Genomic DNA, 19,547 nt, shown 5'->3' with positions numbered 1-19,547 from the left:
TTCTCCAAGGGGGAAGCAAGTGACCAATATCCTGCTATATCATGAAGTCTAATTTCTCTAAATATTAAAGGAAAAATCTTGCAAGTTTTTGCTTGATATGCCCTTATGATATCTGCCATATATCCTGACACGTTTATTAAACCTCTCCCTGGGAGTCAATGACTATCATGGGCCAGGGACCTTGAGCAGTCATCAAACACTTTCTATGTCCCAGTCCAACTGTTACCATCAGACCTTTAATTGAGCAACATTCTTTCCTCCTTTGTGACATCACATCCACTAAATAAATGGGGTGGTGTGGGGGATTTACTGTAAAACAGATGCTCTCCTGATGGCCTACTTGACATTCCTGAGGACTCTCAAAATCAGGTCATAGATAATTTAAACAATGATTTATCTGTATTCTTAGTAGACATTGAAGGTCTAAGAAGTAATCACACTTCTGGGCACAAATGGTGTTACTTTTCTAATATTATTTGGACTGAATCTATCAATTTCAGATTGAACCCTCCAAACAGCCACCAAGATTTGCATCATAGTCTGAAACCATAACCAAAAGGGTACCAAAATCAAAATGATAAAAATCTAATAGATAAATGAGTCACTAATCCCTGTGCTTTTCCTTATAATGATTTTATTCTTTAGGCTAAAAAAAAATCCAAAGAGCCAAGATATAGATTTGTTCAGAATCTCAGCAACATAAATATAATAATCATTTCCTATTTATCTGTAGTACCAAATCCAAGTGTAACACAAAGCTGTGTATTTCACAGCTGTAAATCTGTTTTCTGTTTTTTTTACCCAACGAGCCATTTCTTTGCGTCCTCCTGGGAAAATTTAAGTCCTCAATCAGAACTTCAAGAGTCTTATACTTTCCTATATTTTGTTTTTTATCTCATATATTGGTCATCTTTTGTTGTACTCTAAAATACAATTGGACTCTGGAACTGATTCTATCTACTTAATGTTTTATCTCTAATAGGCTATGCACTTTCTGAAGAGAAGTAAAAATTTTGTTAAAGATTATTTTTTGGAACATAATTTATTCCAAGGAAGGGTATGTTTCACTCCTGAAAAAATTGTAACACTTCAGAAATTTCCCAGGTTACTAACTAAGAGATCACAAAAATGATTCCTAATGCTCACTAGAAGCTTATGGGTTCCAAATGTATTAATTTCCTATTGCTGCACAACAAACTAGCACAAACTTAGGTACTTAAAACAGCATACACCTATTATATCATCATGTCTGAGGGTCTGGAGTCCAGAAGAGGCTTAGATGGGCCTTTTGCTAAGGGCATTGAAAACTGAAATCAAGGCATTAGCCACATTGTAGTTCTGTTCCAGAGTTTGAGGTCCTTCTCCAGGCTTATTAGGTTATTGATAGAATTTAGTTCCTTGTGTTTATAGCATTAAGGTACTCAGCTTTTAAAAGCTGGGGCTATCCACTGGCAGCTTTAAATTCTACTTTTCAAAAGTTGGGAGATTATGCTGAGTGAAATAAGCAGAGTAAGTCAATTATCATATGGTTTCACTTACTTGAGAAGCTTAAGGAATAACATGGAAGGCATTAGGAAAAGGAAAGGGAAAGTGAAGTGGGGGAAGTCAGAGGGGAAGATGAACCATGAGAGACTGTGGACTCTGAGAAACAAACTGAGGGTTTTAGAGGGAAGTGGGTGGGGAATGGGTAAGCCTGGTAGGTGGTATTAGGGAGGGCACGTATTGCTTGGAGCACTGGGTGTTATACACAAACAATGAATCTTGGAACACTACATCAAAAACTAATGGTGTATTGTATGGTGGCTAATATAACACAATAAAAATTAAAATAAAATTTAAAGAAATCAGTCTACAAAAAATAAACTTAAAAAAATAAATCCTACTTTTCTTCTCCCATAGAATGGAAACCCATGACTCTAAACACTGTTTCTTAAATGTCTAATAGATTTATTAAAAGACCCCTTAATAAGTTTATTACAACATTCCTAGAAATCTTGGTTTAATCATGTTGGTTTGTTGATTATATCTTAAGAATAAAATCAGAAAAACATCAGGCAGGATACATTGTAACAGATCTCAACTCACCCTAGAATATGACTCCTTCCTAGAGGGCAAAAGTATGTCCAGATAACTGAATTTGTTGTGGTCCCAAAAACTTCCTGTTTAAGTGAAAAGAAGGGGTATATATATATATATATATATATATATATATATGAAATCCTTTTGGGATAGTCTATTATTTCAGAAAACTTTATAAAATATAGAAATGCTTAACCTAAGAAGAAACCCTAATTTAGAATGGTTGGCAGATGGGCATTTAATAGCTCTAATGTTGGTTTTTATTTTAAAAAAAGATTTTATTTATTTATTTGACAGACAGAGATCACAAGTAGGCAGAGAGGCAGGCAGAGAGAGAGGAGGAAGCAGGCTCCCTGCTGAGCAGAGAGCCTGATGCGGGACTGGATCCCAGGACCCCAGGATCACGACCTGAGCCAACGGCAGAGGCTTTAACCCACTGAGCCACCCAGGCACTCCTTAATGATTTTTAATAAGTTGGCTATTTTCAAGATAGAACAAGGAATTCAAAAATATATCAAAGCAAAAGGAAATGCCCTGGTTGATCAATATGTCAAACATTATACCTAAACAAAATACCACTTCTCACACACACACACACACACAAAACCACAACACCATGTATTTGCAGAAATTCAAGGAGAATATTATGAAATATTATGCAATGCCATCCTTTTGTTCCAGAGTTAGAAAACGGCATTTATTACATGGAAATAATCCCTTTCACACTTAAAAGTGGCTGCCTGTGACCTCAAATGAAATCTTAAAAAGACTTTATATGTCATTACCTGCACATTTAGGACAAATTGGACAGTGTACTCAACATTAGTGAAGAAACAACTTCATTATCTTTTAATGATGGTGCCAAAAATGTATAATATTATTTGATAAAACTATGCAGAAATTTGGACCCAAACCACATCATTGGGTGGTCCCTAATAACTGCTATTCAACTGGCAATACAAAGGCTTGCTGGCTATTATCCAAAACCTGGACTGGTATGTGCTTTCTTGTTAAGTGGATTTCCACATTAAGGTTAGTAGCTGGGGACATCTCTTGTTATCCATTTTGGCCCATCACTTTTAATTCTCAGAAGAAGAGTTAAGTGAATGCAAGAATGGGATAAACTAGGGCAGCCGGTTGACTAAATTGTTTAAGCATTGGACTCTTGGATTTGGCTTAGGTCATGATCTCAAGATTGTGAGAGCCCCTGGTCAGGCTCCTCATTTGGTGTACAGTCTGCTTGAGATTCTCTCTCTCTCTCAAATAAATAAACAAATCTTAATGAATGAGATAAACTAGACCTTAATCTTAGGACCTAAATCTTAACCATCCAAAGGGAATTGTGGATTTTTTTGCTCTCAGCTCAAGCCTCTTCATTTTTTAATAAAAAAGTCTGAAATAGGGTGGATTCTACATATCATAATTCAAAGACTATTCAGGGGGAACAAGAAAATGTTAACAACTCTTGGCCAAAAATATCGCGTAATTGAACAGGAAGCAATTAGTTCAGAATAGAGTCATTTTAGATATAATGTTCATTTTTTGAGGGTGAATGTATGTGGTTTTAAGAAAAGACTATTGTGCTTGCATTCCCTACAAGTTTCTCTGTAACTTTATATATTACTATTAATATTACCATTTACTGTATTTACTATTACTATTACTGGGGAACAAGGAATCATTAAATTGAATATTTTGGCTAAAACTCCCATATTGGTTCTGCAGACTCTGGATTAGGAAAAAAGGTGCTTAGTTGCATACTGATGATGACACAATTGTTTGCTCATAAGCAAGAAATTCAGCAATACCTTAGATCCTGCTCCAAGAATGTATTTGCCAAAGTGCTCTTGTAACCACTCAACTTAAGAGTAATAGTAGATCAGTATTTAAAGAACCATTGTTGAAAAAGCTAACATTTCCTGTGGTAGTGCCAATCATTTTGTGTGTTTAAACAAGTTTAACAGGGGACTGTTAGCCGTAGTAAAGTGAGAGTCACTGCTTTACAAAGGATAACAATTTTTTTTTCCACAGAAGACAATCATTATTGCCCTTACACTCCAACAAAATCAACAACAACACAGTGTTTTATCATGTATTAAGTTAAAAGTGAGGAGGGCAATAGATAACTTTGTCAGCTTGGACAAGTCAGACATAAGCAATTACAAATAACACAGTAATCCATGTCTATATTCTTAGAGCCTAACAGTGAGCCTAAAAAGAAATGTTCTAAAAAGTGTAAACCATGCTGCTAGTTTTCACAAAAATAACTTCTGGGGTATACAGTATATATACTTAACATGGTCCTTTGGAAATAAAATAGAGTATCCAAAAGTGTTATTGAGTTAAGCAAAGATGTTTTAATGGGCCATTAAATGAGAGGTGTGGAACAGAGGTTGCATAATAAGAGCAGTATATAATTATGTATATATAGAATGCATATCTATAGATTGCTCTCAGAAAATAGACAAAAATATCCATACAGATTAATATGTAACATTCTCTTCAATTATAAAAAGACATTGAGACCTAAACTTTGTGTTTACATTACAGATACATATAGGAGAACATTCATTCTCACATTAAAATGAATGTTACTCCCAGGATATGAGAATAAAATAAAGATATGTATCACTGCATAATTGGTGAAATACAAATTCTATGTTTGAGTGTTACATATTCTAACTGTATACTCCTTGTTAACTTAAGATCAATATTTAATCTTTGAAAGGTATGAAAACACACAAAATAAGTACTCTACAAATATAAATCTATGAGACAATAACTGAAAAGATACACACCCACCTTAATAGTTGTTACTTTTGGAAAGAAGCATGAGATTAAGGATAAAAAAGGAGTTTTCATTTCTTATTCTATAGAAGTCTGAATTGTTTAAAAATGAGCATGTATCCTTGAGTTACTTTTTTTTTTTACTTTAAAGATAATTAAAATATAATTATGATTTAGATATCCAAATATATCTGCATAGATACTTGATAATGTTTCAAGAAAATATTTAGTCATGTGCTTGGGTGGGTCAGTTGGTTAAGCAGCTGACTTTGGCTGGGGTCATGATCCTAGTGTTCTGGGATTGAGCTCTACAACCAGCTCTCTGCTGTGCAGAAAGCCTTCTTTTCCCTCTGCGTCTGTCTCCCTCTCTCTCTCTCTCTCTCTATCTTTCATGAATAAATAAATAAAATTTTTAAAAAAAGAAAAAATAGTTGTCAATTTTAAAAGATACATGTAAATTACATAAAAATCAAAGCAATCTCTGTCTTTCCACATATACATGTGAAATAAAATGCTTTTTCTTCATCTTCAAAAAGTATACAAAATAATTATATTATAAAAATTTTGTTTGATAACCAATTTAATAAATTGGTCTTAAAATTTGGATAACTTCCAATAGTATAAGTGAATAAAATGCAGAAATTAAATATTTTCTATGAACACAAACTTTATGCATGAGAGTGCTTTGGAAGGAAAAATCTTTTTCACAATAGGGATGATTATAAAGTTTAAAGTATAGCATTGTTTAAAATGGAAATGTGAAGATGAAGGTCAAAATATGAGTAAAAAATGCATATTTGATAATGAGATCATTTCACACAGGATTTTTAGCACCCAGAAGCCACTTTAAAGAGAAATGATTAATAGTTCTTAAAATTCACTTTACATAGTGTTATAAGATAATCCACTTAACTATAATATATCTTTTTCACATTTCATATAACAAAAGATAAAAATGTTAAGTAGTGCTTTTCCATGGAGTACTAAAAGTTACATACTGAATGACATCAAAAAGGAGAGTTATAGAAATTTCTATTTATATAATAATTACATGCATTTTCTTGCAGGAGTAGCTGTGTTTTATTTATTTATTTATTTATTTATTAGCTGTAGTGCTTTTAATATTTATTTATTAACAACTAATGTGGGCCATAGAACAACCAGGGCCATTCCTAAGTGTATCTTTGCCTCATTCACCAGTACCAATTCTCTTTATGCTCAGCACACACATTTTGTTATTGCCATACTCAAATATTTCCAATTTCTTATTCTTATGTTTTCAAATGTGGCAAAATTTCTTCATTTTTAAAAATTGGGGTATAATGGCATATAACATTATGTTAGTTTCAGGTGTACAACATAATGATTTGTTATTACAAAAGAATAACCACAATAAATCTAGTTAACATCTGTTGCCATACATAGTTTTAAATGTGTGTGTGTGTGTGTGTGTGATGAGAATTTTTAAGATCTACTTTCTTAGCAACTTTCAAATATGTAGTACAGTATTATAAAGTATAGTGATCATGCTGTACATTACATCCTCATGACTTACTGATTTGTAACTGAAGGTTTGCATCTTTTGACCCACTTCATTTCACCCACCCTTCAACTATGGCAACTACCATTTGTTGTGTGTAACTATGAGCTTGGTTTTTGATTTTTAAACTTTTATTCTTGCCATTTTTTTATATTCCATATACAAGTGAGATAATACAGTCTTTATTTCTGTCTGACTCATTTTACTCAGCGTAATGCTGTCAAGGTCTACCCATATTGTTGAAAATAATTTTATATATATATTTTTTTCTTTATCCATTCATCCATTGATGGACACTTAGGTTTTTCCATATCTTGGTTATTGTAAATAATGCTACAATGAACATAAAAGTGAACACATCTTTTTAAGTTAGTGTTTTGCTCTTTTTAGATAAAAACCCAGAAGTGGAATTGCTAGATCATAAGGAAATTCTATTTTCAATTTTTTTTTTTTTTAGGAAATTCACATTTTTTTCCTATAATGGTTTCCCCAGTTTACATATCTACCCACAGTGCCTACGGGTTCCCTTTTCTCCACATCCTTGCCAATAACTTTTTATTTCTTGTAATTTTGATAATAGCCACTATAATAGGCATGAGGTAATATATCATTGTGAGTTTGATTTGCATTGCCCTCATAATTAGTGATGTTGAGCACCTCTTCATGTACCTGTTGGCCATGCATCCATATGTCTTCTTTGAAATATTTTTTGATCTGATTGTTTTTTGTGATTGAGTTATAGGAATTCTTTATATATTTTACATATTAACTCCTTATCAAATATATAATTTATACATAGATTTTTCCTATTTCACAGGTTTCCTTTTCATTTTATTGATTTTTTTTTCTCTGTGCAGAACATTTTTAGTTTTATTTAGTCCCATTTATTTATTTTTGCTTTTGTTGCCTTTACTTTTGGAGTTAGATCCAAAAAAATCACAACCAATACTGATGTCAGTGCCAATGTTTTTCTCTAGGAGTTTTATGATTTTGAAACATACATCCAAATTATTAACCCATCTTGAATTAATTATTTGTGTATGTTTAAGATAGAGGTATAGTTTCATTCTTTTTCATGTGACTGCCCAGTTCTCCTGACAGCATTTGTTGAAGAAACTGCCCCTTTCTCGTATATTCTTGACTCTTTTGTTATAAATTAATTGCCTATATATTCATGGATTTATTTCTCAATTCTGTTCTGTTCAATTGATACATGTGCCTATTTTGTTTAAGATTTTATTTATTTATCTGAGAGAGAGAGAGAGAGAGAGAGAGAGAGAGTATGCAGGGCTCAATCCCAAGGCCCGGAAATGAACACATGAGCTGAAGGCAGATGCTGAACAAACTGAGCCACCCACAGGCCCCTTTATGTGTCTATTTTTATGCCAGTTCCATTCTGTTTTGATTCTGTGGATTTGTGGTATAGTTTGAAATCAAGGAGTGTGATGCCTCTAGCTTTAGTCTTCTTTTTCAAGATTGTTTTGACTGTTTGGGGTCTTCTGTGGGCATACGGATTTTAATATGGTTTGTTCTATTTTTGTGAAAAATGCCATGGGAATTTTGATATGGATTGTATTAAATCTGTAGATTGCTTTGGGTAGTATGGACATTTTAATGACATTAGTACTTCCAATCCATGACAATGGCGTATCTTTCTATTCATTTGTCTTCAAATTCTTTTATCAAATGTCTTACAGTTTTCAATGTACAGGTCTTTCTCCTCCTTGGTTACATTTATTGCTAAGTATTTTAACTTTTTGATAAAATTGTGAAAGGAAGTATTTTCTTAATATGCCTTTCTGATAGTTATTAGTGTATAGAGACAACACATTTATGTATATGGATTTTGTGTTATGCAACAATACTGAATTTATTCATTATTTATAACAGTTTTTTGGTGGAGCCTTTAGAATTTTCTATATATAGTGCCATGTCATCTGCAAATAGTGACAGTTTTACTTTTTTCTCTCCAATTTGGTTACATTTATTTCCTTTTTTAAATTAATTGTGCTGACTATGAATTCCAATACCATGTTAAATAAAAGTGGCAAAAATGGGCACTCTTATTCCTGATCTTAGAAAAAAAGCTTTCATCTTTCACTATTGAGTATAATATTAGATGATGGCTTGTGATATATAGACTTTATGCTTTGAGATACACTTGATATATAGTTTTTTAAGAGTTTTTATCATGAATAGATGTTGAGTTTTGTTAAGTGTTTTTTTCTGCATCTATTAAGAAAATCATGACTTTTATTCTTCATTTTATTAATATGGCATTCACGTTATTTCATTATTTATTGTTCTGCATCCCTGGAATAAAGTCCACTTAATCATTGTATATGATCCTTTTAATGTATTATAGAATTGGATTTGTTAATATTTTGTTGAACATTATTATATATGTATTCATCAGGGATATTGGCCTATAATTTTTTGTGTGTGCCATTCTTCTCTGATTATGGCTTCAGGGTAATGCTGGCCTCATAAGTGGGTTTGCAATTCTTTCCTCCTCCTCTTCTTCTTTTTCATTATTTTATTTTTTTCCTAAAGAGCTGAGAAGGATTAGTACTAATCTTTCTGTAAATGTTTGGTAGAATTTACTGGTATAAATTGGTAGTAAAGTCATCTAGTCCTGGTCCTTTGTTTCTAGGGAGGTTTTTGATTACTGCTTCAATCTCCTTACTAATAACTGGTATGTTCAGATTTTATATTTCTTCGTGACTCAGTCTTGGTAGATTGTATGTTTCTAAAAATTTATGTTTTTCTTCCAGGTACTCATATATGTTGACAAATAGTTATTATATTGTTTCTTATAATCCTCTGCATTGCTGTGGTATCACTTATAGAGGCAACTCTCTGATTCTTGAGTTTATTTATTTAAATCTCCTCTCTCTTTCCTGGTGAGTCTAGCTCTTTAAACTCTCTGACTCTGTCAGTATTGTTTATACACTTAAAAAAAAAACAGCTTTTAGTTGGATTATTTGCTTCTGGGGTGCTAAATTGTACAAATTCTTTACATATTTTGGATATTAACCTTTATCAGATATGTCATTTACAAACATCTTTTCTCATTCATTCAGTAGGTTGCCTTTTAATTTTGCTGCTTCCTTCATTGTGCAGAAGTATTTTATTTTGATGTAGTCCCAATAGTTTATTTTTGCTTTTATTTCCCTTGCCTCAGAGGACATATCTAGAAAAAATGTTGCTATGGCCAATGTCAGAGAAATTACTGCCTGTGCTCTTTTCTAGGATTTTTATGGTTCCAGACCTCACATTTATATCTTTAATCCATTTTGAATTTATTTCTGTGTATGATGTAAGAAAGTGGTTCAGTTTCATTCTCTTGTATGTAGCTGCTCAGTTTTCTCAGTGCCATTTTGAAGAGACTGTCTTTTGGATATGTCAAAGATTAACTGAGTACATAATTGTGGGTTTATTTCTGGATTTTCTATTTTATTGATATACTTGTTTGTGTACCAGTACCATATAGTTTTGATTACTATAGCTTCATAATATGACTTAAAGTCTGGAATTGTGATACCTCCAGTTTTGCCTTTCTTCTTCAAAATCACTTGGCTATTTGAGCTCTTTGTGGTTCCACGTACATTTTAAGATTTTTGTTGTTGTTGTTGTTGTTGTTGTTGTTCTAGTTCTGTGAAAAAATGCTCTTGGTATTTTGATAAGGATTGCATTAAATCTATAGATTGCTTTGGTAGTATAGATATTATAGCAATGTTTGTTCTCTCTATGCATGAGCATGGGATGTCTTTTCATTTCTTTGTATCATCTTCAATTTCTTAAAAACTGTGCAGAAGAAATGATCAGACATTTCTTCAGTAAAGACATCCTGTTGGCCAACAGACATATAAAAAGATGCTCAGCATCACTCATTACCATGGAAATGTAAATTAAAACTATAATGAACCATAAAACTCACATCTGTCAGAATGGCTAAAATCAAAAACATGAAAAACAACAAGTGTTGGCAAGAATGTGGAGAAAAATAAATTCTCTTACACTGTTGGTGGGAATTTAAACTGGTGCAGCCACTGTGGAAAACAGTATATAAGTTCCTCAAAAATTTAAGAATAGAGTTACCCTATGATTCAGCAATTGCACTAATTTACCTTAAAATACAGAACCACTGATTCAAGGGATACATGCCTTCCTGTTTATTGAAACATTATTTACGATAGCAAAATTATGGATGCAACCCAAGTGTTCTATAGATAAATGGATAAATAAGATATTGTATATATACATAATGAACTATTATTCAACCATCAAAAAGAATGAAACCTTGCCCTTTGCAATAACATGGTTGGAGATAGACGGCATAATGCTAAGCAAAACAAATGAAGGAAAGACAAATGCCATATAATTTCACTCATATGTGAAATTTAAGAAACAAACAAACAAAAATAGGCAAAGGGAAAAAGAAAGAGACATAGAGATACAAACTATGAAACAGAAGTATATCTCCTAGCTATAGAGATCAAACTGATGATTACCAGAGAGGATGTGGGTGGGGGTAATGTATAATAGGCAATGGGGATTAAGGAGTACACTTGTCATGGTGAGCACAGAGTAATATATGGAGTTGCTAAATCACTATATTGTACACCTGAAATTAATCTAACACTGTATGTTATCTACACTGGAATTTAAATAAAAATTTTAGAAAACCAATTTTTAGTTTAATTAATCTCATCATTGTATTTTTAATCTCTATTTTATATATTTATGCTCTAATCTTTTTTAATCCCTTCCTTCTACTAACTTTTAACTTCATTTGTTCTTTTCCTAGTTCCTTTAGATGTAAAGTTAAATTGTTAATTTGTGACTTTTTTTCTTGTTTCTTGATGTAGGCATTTACCATTATGAACATACCTTTTAGAACTGCTTTTGATGCATTTTATAAGTTTTGGTGTGTTTTCATTTTCATTTATCTCAAGGTATTTTTCTATTTCTCTTTTGATTTGATTTTTAGGTATTTTTGGATTTTACAGCTTTCTTTTAACTGATTTCTAGTATCATTCCCTTATGGTCAGAAATGGTACTTAATATAATTTCAGTATTCTTAAATTTATTATTAAGACTTGTTCTGTGACCTAACCTATGATGTATCCTGGAGAATGTTACATGTCTACTTGAGAAGAATGTGTATTTAGTTGCTTTTGGATGGAATGTTCTATAAATATCTGTTAAGTCCATCTGGTCCAACATGTTATTAAGGGTAATGTTTCCTTATTGCATATCTGTCTGGAAGATCTTTCCATTGATATAAGTGGAGTATTAAAGTTCCATTCTACCATTGTATTGCTATCTTTTTCCTTTTTTAGTCCTGTTAATATTCACATATTTAGATGCTTATATGTTGAAAGCGTAAATATTTACAAATGTTATGACCTTTTGTTGGATTGACTGCTGTATGAGTATGTAATGTCCTTCTTCATCTCTTTGTACAGATTATTTTTTAAAGTTCATTTTATCTAACTATAGCTTTGTCAGATTTTTTTGTTGTTGTTTCATTTGGATAGAATATATTTTTCCATCCCTTCATTTTCAGTCCATGTGTTTCCTTACAACGGAAGTAAGTTTTCTGTAGGATATCTATCTATATCTATATAATCTATATATCTATATCTACCTGTATATAGATATGCTTGCTTTTTTCTTCCAGCCATTCATCTGCTCTTTGTCTTTTTATTGGAGAATTTAGTCCATATACATTAAAGTAATTGTTGCCTTTTAGTTAATTGTTTCTTGGCTATATTGTAGTTCTTCATTTCTTCTTCTTCTCTTGTTCTCTTCCTTTGTGTTTTAATGGCCATAGTGGTATGCTTACAGTTTACCTTTTGTGTAACTACTATAGGTTTTGCTTCATCACTATCATGAGGATTATATATAACATTTATTATAGTCCATTTAAAATTGATAATTTAAGTTTGAATGAATTCTAAAGCTCTACATTTTTACTCTCTCTAACATTTTTTGGTTTTTGGCATCATGTTTTATACTTTCTATCTTGTGTATCCCTTAATTAACCATTGTAGTTATAGTTATTTGTACTAGTTTAGTCTTTTAACCTCAATACTAGCTTTTTAAGTGATTAATTTTTACCTTACTATATATTTACCTTTATCAGTGAGATTTATACTTTCAAATGTTTTCCTGTTACTAGTTAACACCTTTTATTTTTTAGCCTAAAGAATTTTGTTTAACATCAATGGTGATGAACTCTTTTAACTTTGTCTGAAAAGTTCTTTATCTTCCCTTCAATTCTAAATGATAGCTTTTCCAGGTAGAATATCTTGGCTGGAAGTTTTTTCCTCTCAGTACTTTGGATATATTGTGCTACTCCTTCTGACCTATAAAATTTCTGCTGAAGTAAGCCTTACAGGGTTTCCCGTGCACATAAAAAAGTGTTTTTCCCCAACTGGTTTAAGATTATCTCCCTGTCTTTAACTTTTGACATTTTAAATAAAATATGTCTTGGTGTATATCTCTTTGGGTTCATCTTATTTGGGGTAATTTGGGCTTTCTTGGTGGATGTCTGTTTCCTTCTCCAGCTTAGGGAATTTTTCAGCCATTATTTCTTCAAATAAGGTTTTTTCACCTTTTTCTTTCTTTTCTTTGGACACCCCTATAATGCAAATAATCTAACTTCACTTTTTTTCTCTTCTTTTCTTTTCTTTTCTTTCTTTCTTTCTTTCTTTCTTTTTTTTTTCTTTCTTTATTTTGCTTTTCTTTCTCTTTCTATTTCTTCTGTGATTGGATGAATTTCACTGAAATGGCTCTGGGTTCATGGATCCTTTCTTCTGTTTCATCCAGTGTGTTGTTGAACCCCTCTAGTTTTTCAACTCAGTTATTGTATTCTTCAGATCTGTGACTCTATTTGATACTTAAAAAAAATATTTTAGAGGCACCTAGATAGCTCAGTTGGTTAATATCCAACCCTTGGTTTTAACTCAGATCATGATCTCAGGGTTCTGAGATCAAGACTCCATGCTTAACATGGAGTCTACTTAAGATTCTCTCTCCCTCTGACCCTCCCTCTATTCAGGTGTCCTCTCTTTCTTTCAAATAAATAAATGAATATTTAAAAAATTACCCTTTGGGGATTCAAGTTGGCTTAGAACTTGTAGAGTTTTGGGGATCCTGGATGGCTCAATTGGAAGAACATCTGACTCTTGTTTTTGGCTCAGGTTGTGATCTCCAGGTTGGGAGACTGAGCCCTATATTAGGCTCTGCACTCAGTGGAGAGTCTTCTTCCCTCCCCCTCTGCCTCTCCCACCCTCCTATGAAATAAATAAATCTTAAAAAAAAAAAAGAACTTGTAGAGCTTTGTTATTTTTTGTTAAGTGCTTTAAGCACTCTTTCTCCTTATAAAAGTGGTGAATTTAAGTCAACATGAAGTAGGCATTTAGGACATTATTTTCTGGCATTAAAGAGAAAATTCTGAATTTTAGAAATGAAGTGTTTTACTAATTGGAGAGAACAAGTTAGCCCATAAATATCCTGATATATTTTCATAGTAGCCTTAGTTAGAAGGCATAAAAATTAGTTGATGTGATAGAAATAAAGAAGTATTCACAGGTATCAGAGATACATGTATAAACTTTTCTCTGAATAGTCATATATTATAAACCTGCACTGACTAAATAATCACCTTCTATCTTGAAAGCTACAGAAAGCACAACTCTTATGAAGATCATTATCAGAATAGGCAAAATTCAAACATAAATATAGACATGTGCATTAATAAAAACATAATTTACAATAATGAAAAATTAAGAAAATTAGAATAATACTAAGTATACAACAATGGGAAATTGGAAGTTATGACACCCTCATACAATGGACTATTAGGAAGCCATGAACGTATTTGTTTCCCAAGAGTATTTAATGCTGTAGGACATGCTTATGTTGTATGGAAAAAGTAAAAAGAAATGGAAAATTTAAAAAAAAAACTATTTTGCCACATGTCATGAAATATTGTTTCAAGAAGGGCTATTAATAAGTCCAAAAACTATTAAAAGAATTATTTGTGATAAACCAAACTTTCGTTTGGTTCTAAGACCCTTTCACAAAGACTACTTTTTTTTTTTTTAAAGATTTTATTTATTTATTTGACAGAGAGAAATCACAAGTAGATGGAGAGGCAGGCAGAGAGAGAGAGAGGGAAGCAGGCTCTCTGCTCAGCAGAGGACCTCGATCCCAGGACCTTGAGATTATGACCTGAGCCAAAGGCAGCGGCTTAACCCACTGAGCCACCCAGGCGCCCACAAAGACTACTTTTCATAGACTGTTTCGACAAACTTGTTCTAAAGAACATTTGAACACAAGTGGGAATTTAAATATGCACTAGATATTAGATGGTGTTAAAAACAATAATTGATTTTGTTAGATTTAATGCTATTTTGACTATGTAGGAAAATACTTTTTTTAAGATTTTTATTTATTTACTTGACAGAGAGGGGTTTTTTTGTTTGTTTGTTTTGTTTTGTTTTTAGGAAAATACTTCTTTAGAGAATATTATCCAAGATGGAAAGAAGTTGAAAGGAATATCTGTGTTTTTCCAGTAAAGATGTTGTGCTATGGGGGCACCTAGGTTGCTCAGTCATTAAAGCCTCCCACACTTGATTTCAGCTCAGGTCAGATCTTGGGGTTATGAGATTGCGCCCCCCTATGGGGTTCCCTGCTCAGTGGGGTCTTTTTGAGAACCTTTCCTCTGATCCTTCCCCCTGACTTATGCTCTTTTTCTCAAATAAATAAAATAAATCTTAAAAATAAAAAAGGAAATCTCTGTGTTTTTCAAATAATGAAAAATGCATACATAAAGGCAGTAGATAAGAAAAAAACAATAAAGGTATGAGACTGAAAATAATAGATAAAAGGTACTAATGAGGAAGTAAGGTAAAAGATTAGGTAAAGGTAGTAGATAGTTTCTATAGAGTAAGAAGAGGAATAGTCTTTGAAAGCAGATCATCTGTATCTGATCTTCTGAAATGTAGAGCAGAGGATTTTGAGGTGCAGTATACAAAATATTATTTGTTTCACACCACTGTGATATGAGTATATGTGGCTAATGCTCTGAGCAAAAGCACAGAAATTGTGAAATTACTCTTTCTCTTAAATGTTATTTTTGTAAAACTCATTTCTAAAAAATTTTTTTTAAGATTTATTTATTTATTTGACAGAGAGAGAAAGAGAGAGAGAGAACAAGTAGGCAGAGAGGCAGGCAGAGAGAGAAAGAGAAGCAGTCTCCCCGCTGAGCAGAGAGCCCAATGCAGGGCTCGAGCCCAGGACCCTGAGATCATGACCTGAGCTGAAGGCAGTGGCTTAATCCACTGAGCCATCCAGGCGCCCCTATAAAACTCATTTCTATGGAAATAAATTACATAATAGTATTTCTTTCACAAAACCTTCACATGTATCTGCCAGCCTGGTAAGGTATATATTTTCCTTTATGCACAGCATATATTCCTATTCTCTTTTTGTATATGCTGGATTTGGGAGAAAAAATATCACATAATGGTTACCTCAAAACATGTCAATTGTTTACATACTATACATATCTCATTTCATACCAAATGTTATTTGTTGCTCATAGAGTGGGGAAATCTTCCTCATCTCTCCTCCCATTCTTCTCTATGACATCCGTTTGAACTGTCTTGATAAACTTTCAAGAAAAGAAGTTATCAACATAACCATGAGGTAACATTTTATTAAATATCTTCCAAATTTTTCTTCCCCACTTTTGTTTTTCTAGTCCTCCAACTAATTACCAATATAAATCATGGGAGTTACTTAGAAAGTGCTGTGCTTTACATCCATTGTTTATATCTAGGCTTCAGCCAATTTTATTTTCCAACTTTGTACAATTTTGGTAGAATCTAATCTATTCTCAGGTCAACCAATATATTTTTTCCCATATCTTATAAAACTACTATTAATGTAAGATCTGTTTTTAATAGCAACACATTTTCTCTATGTAAGTTTTAGAACATGAAATCATTTATATACTTCAGATAAAAATGAAGTTTATTATATAATTTAATGCAATATTGTAAATGTCTTTTCTATATATTGAAAATCATACTCTCAGTTGGAATTTTTTTGTTTTGTTTTGTTAGTCACATTCTAAAGTTCTCAAGCATTCTGTATTTAAAGAAATAAAATGATAAAGCACATTGGTCATTTCTACAAACTAAAAATCTATACTGTGATTTATTTCTTATAGGGCAAATTTTAATCAAATTATACAGAAAAACAATGTGAAAATTTCAATATTGTATTTTCCTGCTGATATGTTGAATATATTAAAATACTGACAACTATAGTAGTTTTCAAATAAGCTGATGAATGGAGAGGTTTTTGAAAAAATAATTGAAGAAATATGTTTCTCTGTTACAACATTTATGTAGAGTCTATGATCTAAACTGAAATGGTGAATGATGAAATTAAAACATCTAAAGGAAAAAATTTCTTTTATAACAACAAATTTATATATTTTAAAATTAGTTGATTGTTTATATTCCTCCCTCAAACTCTTACCAAGGATAATAATTTTTTTCTTAAAATATATGTATTGGATGGAACTAGAGGGTATCATGCTTAGCGAAATAAGTCAATCAGAGAAAGACAACTATCATATGATCTCCCTGATGTGAGGAAGTGGAAATGCAACACGGGGGGTTAAGGGGGTAGTAGAGGAATAAATGAAACAAGATGGGAATGGGAGGGAGACAAACCATAAGTGACTCTCAATTTCACAAAACAAACTGAGGGTTGCTGGGGGGAAGGGGTTTGGGAGAGGGAGGTGGGGTTATGGACATTGGGGAGGGTATGTGCTATGGTGAGCACTGTGAAGTGTGTAAACCTAGTGATTCACAGACCTGTACCCCTGGGGATAAAAATATATTATATGTTTATAAAAAATTTTTAAAAAATTAAAAATAGAACTACCATATGATCCAGAAAAAAATATATATGTAAAACCTGAATATTATAATTAGAGATTATATAAAAAATATTTATCAATTTTCTTAATTATAATTAATTTTCAAATAGAAAATATAAGTTCTGTAGAGAGTGCATGTAAAATTGTAGACAATTTTATACCTGGCAGAGATAGAATGACATTTTGTATGTAGCTGTATAAATAACATTCACATCATATTTTGTACTTCATTTTATGAATGTAATAATCAGAACCATTTATCAGATATACATGGCTGATATCTAAATAACCTTAGTTATGGACACCTGGATAGCTCACTCAGTTAAGTGTTTGCCTTTGGCTCAGGTCATGATCCCAGGATCCTGGGATCCAGCCCACTCAGGATCCCTGCTCAGTGGGGAGTCTGCTTCTACCTGCCACTCTCCCTGCTTGAGCTCTCTCTCTCTGGCAAATAAATAAAATTTTAAAAATAAAAAATAAAATAACTTTAGTTATAATTTTAAGGTAAACAAAGCAAATATTTAAATATAATGGAGCTTTAAATTTAGATTTACATCTGATTTGGACATGCACAGAGCTTGATTCTGTTATTTGACAAAAAAATAGTACATGGTATTGTATACTATAAATTATGTGATACTAATATATTTTTGTGGATATTTTATATGTGTCGAGCATTTAAAAAACCTTTATTAAATAGTGGAACACATATTATTAACTGTTACAGTAGAAAATATGGAAATAATTCCTATGTGTATTTTTTGCATTCATGCTCATCGGTGGTCAAATTTTACAATAGCTTCTAAGAGTACAAGAGTATAGAATTCAAGGGAAGTTTTCAATAAAAAGATTTCAATTTTCACATGGAGTTCTAAATACACAACAAAAATAAAAATAAGTAAGTCCATAGATAGCCAGACTCAAACAGTTATGGTAATGATTAATTTGAATATCAGATCAAAATGGAGTCATTCTATTAATTTTCCAACTGTTAAATTAGTCCATGATTATTCTTTTTAACCACTAGGGTCTTGGTTTGGTAGAAGTGAATATGTTTCAAAATTCCTTAAGTATTTCAAAATATGAAGAAAAATTCAAATCATATTTAAACTTCAAATAAAAACTGAAATGTAACTGTCACCAGGAAATATTAATAATCACAATGTAAATAAAACACAGTGTTTCCTTTTAAGTCTGTTGACAGCTTTAACTAATTAGTTGAAATATCCCTACAGATACAATCATGATTAGCCAAAGTCCTAAAAATATCATGGCTGACTTCTGATTTTACCTTTAACATTTTAAGGACCTAAAAGTTGTCACATACAATTTTCAACAAGAAAAATTTTAAAAAGGTAAACTGAAATCAGTGACTTACATGGGATCCATCAGAGAGTTGAAGCCACAGAACAAATTATTATCTGATATCTAGACACAGGAAAATATCACACTTGGGGTCTGTTTACTTGGAGCAGAAGTTAATGAAGCAATAAACTGGTAGGAACATTTTAAGAGTAATTTTGAGTGTAGGCTAGCATTAGAGCAAAAAACTCCTTGGAATAGATGTTACCTAATGAAGCCCTTTACCCTTTTGTGGGTTTTACTTCCAGGAACCCTACCAAGTTCAAATGGTGAAGCCAAGAGAGACATCCTCATAAGTCCAGAATGGGGTAGGGCAAAGACAGCATTTTAAAATAGTCCCAGAACATTCTTCAAAACAAATGTTTACTTTTGAAAAAAAACTATTTGGTCAGAGCTTTATTTCACTTTGGAGTAGGGCACTTACCCAATTGTACCACCTGTAGCTTTCCTGTCTCATTTAAGGAGAACTGCAAAACACTTGTGAAGACCACAGACCGTGGACAAAAAATCCACTAAAAAGTTAAAATTTAACCAAAAGGTTATAGAATGCTCCCTTTCTCTCATATCATAATACCACATTAATAGGGTTCCAGTGTATTAGCAGTAGATTATAGCTATAAGAGCTAAAAGGTGCAGACTCTTTCTAATAGTCATTAAGAAAGCCTAAGGCAACAGGGGAGGCCAAAAAATAAAAATAAATAAAGCTAAAAAATTTGACATCTCTGATACCTACAGCTAAAACAAACATTAGACATAGCCCAATTCTAAGGCAAAGTAACAAAACCTTAAACCAAAGACTTATTTAGCCTT

At 32.1% G+C, this 19,547-nt stretch overlaps 1 protein-coding gene across 3 annotated transcripts in view; it reads left to right on the top strand.

Annotated features, from left to right (window-relative positions):
* The first annotated feature begins 313 nt into the window (after nucleotides 1-313).
* Nucleotides 314-19,547, top strand: part of ADAM29 (ADAM metallopeptidase domain 29) — a 66,970-nt gene continuing 47,736 nt past the window's right edge. The window contains exons 1-2 of one of the 3 annotated variants that reach the window (XR_014310679.1): nucleotides 324-369; nucleotides 2,381-2,519. The gene's annotated coding sequence lies outside the window, so the exon portion shown is untranslated. Of the gene's footprint in view, nucleotides 370-2,380; nucleotides 2,520-16,025; nucleotides 16,130-19,547 lie in introns of those variants that run through there. The other 2 variants (XM_082726935.1, XM_082726936.1) reach the window with 2 other exon arrangements.

The sequence above is a fragment of the Mustela nivalis genome, assembly GCF_964662115.1.
Source record: "Mustela nivalis genome assembly, chromosome: 4".
Lineage (NCBI taxonomy): Eukaryota > Metazoa > Chordata > Mammalia > Carnivora > Mustelidae > Mustela > Mustela nivalis.
This window is presented reverse-complemented; position numbering and strand designations above follow the sequence as displayed.